This window comes from Penaeus vannamei, chromosome 27, assembly GCF_042767895.1.
Source record: "Penaeus vannamei isolate JL-2024 chromosome 27, ASM4276789v1, whole genome shotgun sequence".
NCBI lineage: Eukaryota > Metazoa > Arthropoda > Malacostraca > Decapoda > Penaeidae > Penaeus > Penaeus vannamei.
The window spans coordinates 32141560-32146559 of record NC_091575.1 but is presented as its reverse complement, the minus strand read 5'-3'; the positions used below and the strand labels follow the sequence as shown (position 1 = coordinate 32146559).

At 35.4% G+C, this 5000-nt stretch overlaps 1 protein-coding gene across 2 annotated transcripts in view; it reads left to right on the top strand.

Annotated features, from left to right (window-relative positions):
- The first annotated feature begins 3876 nt into the window (after positions 1 to 3876).
- Positions 3877 to 5000, top strand: part of Adck1 (aarF domain containing kinase 1) — a 10042-nt gene continuing 8918 nt past the window's right edge. The window contains exon 1 of one of the 2 annotated variants that reach the window (XM_027382718.2): positions 3877 to 4010. The gene's annotated coding sequence lies outside the window, so the exon portion shown is untranslated. The remainder of the gene's footprint in view (positions 4011 to 5000) is intronic. The other variant, XM_070141207.1, reaches the window with a different exon arrangement.

The window sequence follows — 5000 nt, the reverse complement described above, 5'->3', positions numbered from 1 at the left end:
ACAATAAAGATAATAATAGCAATAATAATAATAACAACAATGATAGTAATGATATTGATAAAACTTAATGATGATAACAAAACCTAATGATAATAATAATAATACTGATAATAATGATAGAATAAAAAATACTACTACTACTAATAATGGTAATAACAATAATAATGATAATAATAATAATAATGATAATAATAATCATAATAGTAGTAGTAATGATAATAATAACAATGATAATGATAATAGAAGTGATACCAAAAATGGTTATAATATATCATTATTATTGGCATTATCATTATTATTAACACTTTTATTACTATCATTATCATTATCATCATTGTCATCATTAATCATATTACTATTATCTTTCCTTAGATTTTCATTATCATTGTTATTACTATTATCATTATTATCATTACTGTCATTATTATCATCATTATCCCTATTATCGTAAGCGCATTTTAGTATTTTTATCATGGTTATTCTCATTATCATCATTATCATTATCACCTTTATCATCATTATTATTGTTATCATTATCGTTATCATTACCATCATAATGATAATGATAATAATTAACAGGAAATTACAAGTAACAAAAAAGTTAGTAGGTTCTTCTCCCCTCCTCTCTCTCTCTCTCTCTCTCTCTCTCTCTCTCTCTCTCTCTCTCTCTCTCTCTCTCTCTCTCTCTCTCTCTCTCTCTCTCTCTCTCTCTTTCTCTTTCATCCTCCTCCGTCTACCTCTCGCCTCCTCTCTCGCTTTTGTTTTCTCTTTCCCTTTTCAATTCCTTCTACTTTCCTCTTTTAGTTCCCTTCCTTTCCCTCTTCCCTTTTCCCTTCCCCATCTCCCCTTTCTCTTAAAGCTCCCGTTTAATCTTTACTCTCTATCCTCTCTTCTCCCTTTCTCCCTCTCTCCCTTTCTTCTATGTCACCTTTCTTCCCTTCCATCCTCTCCTCTTTCCCCCTGCCTTCCTTCTTACCCCCTCCCCCCCTGTCGAATAAATACACATAAACTGGTGATCTAATAATTTCTGTGCAGTTTACATGCCTCGAAAAAGAATGAAAATCGTTATAGTAGTAACAACAACAATGATGACGATAATGATGATAACAATATGATAATGATAATAATGATAATTATAACAACAACGAAAATGATAATGATAATAACGATAATAATAATAATAATAAGAATAATAATAATGATAATGATAACGATAATAATAATGAAATAATGATGATAATGATAACAATATGATAAGGATAAAGATAATGATAATAGTAGTAATAATAACAATGATAATGAGGATAATAATAATGATGGTAGCAGTAGTAGTAGTAGTAGCAGTATTAATAATCATAATAATAATAATAATAATACATGATAATAATAACAATAATGATAATACTAATGATAATAATGATAATAATAATAATAGATTTAATGATGATAATAAGTCAAAGGACCAAATACCTCCACTATGGCAATAAGGTCACTGATGCAATAAAAATATTCAAACATCTAGAATTACATTAAAACCACCTCTGTCTCCAGTAATTAAATTTTAGGCAGCACCGAATGCGCAGGTTCGGCCCGTAAAATAGCTTTTTTTTAACTTTAATACGTTTATTGAGACAAAAACTACATCTCGAAGGAATGAGGTAACTTAGGTTAACCTCACCCCTATCTGAACAAGTCCCTGTTTGGGCTCACAATTCACACACAGAAAGTTAGGTATAAGCGCGGACAGGGAAGGCGTTTGGCGGGAAATATCTCTGGATCCGGATCGTGATTCGAATCACCACCGACACTTAATGGCGTCTAAGTTAGGTTAAGACACCTCTCCCTCCCTCCCTCTTTCCCTCTTCTCGGTCCAGCGCCTTCTCCTCATCATCCTCGGTCCAGCGCCTTCTCTCATTTCCTCTCTCCTCTTCTCTCCCCCCTCCTCCTCCTCCTCCTCGGTCCAGCGCCTTCTCTCATTTCCTCTCTCCTCTTCTATCTCCCTCTCTCCCCCTCCTCCTCCTCCTCGGTCCAGCGCCTTCTCTCATTCCCTCAATCCCTCTTCTCTCTCCCCCTCCTCTTCCTCCTTCCCTCTTCTCGGTCCAGCGCCTTCTCTCATTTCCTCTCTCCTCTTCTCTCCCCCCTTCCTCCTCCTCCTCGGTCCAGCGCCTTCTCTCATTCCCTCAATCCCTCTTCTCTCTCCCCCTCCTCTTCCTCCTTGGTCCATTGCACACATCTGATAAATATATGTATATAAATATGTCATGAAATTCTGTTCATAACATTTTGAGTTATCCTGCTAACCACCTAACCGACGAACAATTCAATAAATTAACCAACGTTACCAAAAAAAGTATTAACCTCTTTGGTAATAATTATAGTAAAGATCCCCCCTCTCTCTCTCTCTCTCTCTCTCTCTCTCTCTCTCTCTCTCTCTCTCTCTCTCTCTCTCTCTCTCTCTCTCTCTCTCTCTCTCTCTCTCTCTCTCTCTGGTTTTCGCTCGCTCTCCTGTCTGGCGTGACTGGCGGCGCCGATTTGGGGTATCGCACCTATTTCATCTTGAGTAATAAGATTTATGACTCTCGCGTAATCAAAAAGGAAGTCCATAAGATTGCACTTTAGAGACTATCGGCCGGTTTGTTAGAATTGTGTGAGGCCCAAAGAATATTCATATACTTGACATGCATAGATAAAGAAATAAATGCATATGTATCAGTCTATTTAACCGTCAGTAAATAGATGGTTAAATGTTTATCTATCAGATATATAGACAGATATGCCTTTATTTCTGCATATGTATTTATGGAAATTCAGTGGGTCGGGCCAGGCACAATTTTAACAAACCGGCTGTATTAATTTCATTTAGTTTATATATGTATAGGTATGTGCATGTATATGTATTATCATTGTTACTATCATCATCAATATAATTACTATTATCATTATATCATCCTTTATCATTATCATTATTATTACCATTAGTATTAATATTATCATTATTATTATATATATGTATATGCATATATGTATACATACATATATACAAGTACATATGCCATGCTTTTTTGTTTATTTTCCCTTTATTATACCATATCTAAGCTGCAGCATGAGAAATACAAAGCTGAACCCACATGAAATATGTGATATATACCTACAAATAATCGCTGAAAATCACCGCCTTTAAAATCAGTCCAATGTGCAAATTGCTTGAATGTGCCCGCATATAAAATTACTTTAGTGTCTGCTCATTTGCTACCGTTTTCTGTTATCTTCCCCAGCCTACCGTTCTCTTCCCCTCCCCCGTTCTCAGTCAACACCCTTGTGACGTCATAGGCCTTATTAACCAAAGCTCCGCAGAACTCTGGTGTGACGAGACTTTGCTCATGTAGACCTTGCACACAAACTCGCGCGCGCGAGAGCGCTCACACGCGCGCACACGCACACACACACACACACACACACACACACACACACACACACACACACACACACACACACACACACACACACACACACACACACACACACACACACACAAATATATATATATATATATATATATATATATATATATATATATATATATATATATATATATGCATGACGCACAGTTGAACGAAGACGAATAGAATAAAAAATAAAGAATAGATGCATTAAAGAAAATATATTATCTGGCTGAGAGGAAAAAAATGGTGATCATGCATCTATTATCATCTTCTTTATCTTGTTTATCTAACATAAAAGCATGATAGTGCAATACCTATATATTTTTTAAAATTTTCCATCCCATTTATCGTCCTCATTAAAAAGAAATCCTCTTCTGGCGATCCAAACCGCCATAAGGGGAATCGAAGAGCACATCCTTCGGATTCGCTACCTATTCGACTTCTTTCGTCTATACGGGTAAACAGATGGCTCAGGTGAACAGCTGACCGCTGCTTCCGGATCGGGAATTTCTGACATATTTACGCTAGTTGTGACTGGAGGGAGACTTATTCACACAAAAGAATACAGTGAGTCATTGATGTTTTTGAGAAAGTCGTTTTGAGTGAGTCTTATCTGCTATAAAGTGGAAAAATGGGACAATTATTAGATTGCGTAATCGGGTTATGTATGATCTTCCACACAGATTCAAAGCAATGGAAGGGTTGCATGAATAATGAGATGACTCTGGCGTTTTACATTTTGTCATATTATCAGCAAACTTGTCTTAAAGCTGAATCGCGGTTGAATAAAACACTTTGGCAATATTTCAATGGAAAACATACAGCTACGAGCTAGGCCTATAGGATACTCTACATGTTATTTAGGAAAAGATCTGTGATAATTAATTCATATAATGTTCTTACAGTGTATTTTGCCGTTGCTGGTTAGTCCTTGATACAGAAATTCTCTTTAAATGTTTATGACTTCTTTGATATCATTGTATTTTATATGAGATTCTGTGGTTATTTCAAAAGAAACTTCATATAATGTATATTTTTCTTGGACATCTATGGAGTGAGGATTATGTCAGCATTAATTATATTTATATCAAAGAGTATCATGAGATTGATTATACATATCAAGAAATGCAGGTCCAATTTGGAGTTCATAATTTTCCTAAGAATGGTTATGTAAAATGTATGCAATACCTGTGGTGTTACACAATGTCTTCAGTTCTCTTCTTGCCTTTGTTGGCTGAGGGCATGAGGCGATTTATAACAGATGAATACACAAGTAGCCAGAGGTACAGAAAATCTTTCTCTTCAAGCTATTATCTGAAATCTTACCACCTCATTATATTTTTTTGTGAAGTATACTTTTGGTTGCTTGCATTCACTTCTCTTAATATCTATTGTATATAAAGAGGAAAATGGCATTCAGATATATCTGCAGTTGGTTAGAATATCAGATATACTACTGAATTCTGTATGAATAGTATTGCAGAAAAATAATGGGTCTCATGGTCAATGGATATAGCTGACTGAAGCTCGGTGAAGGTAAAGTCTTTGATGGTAGTT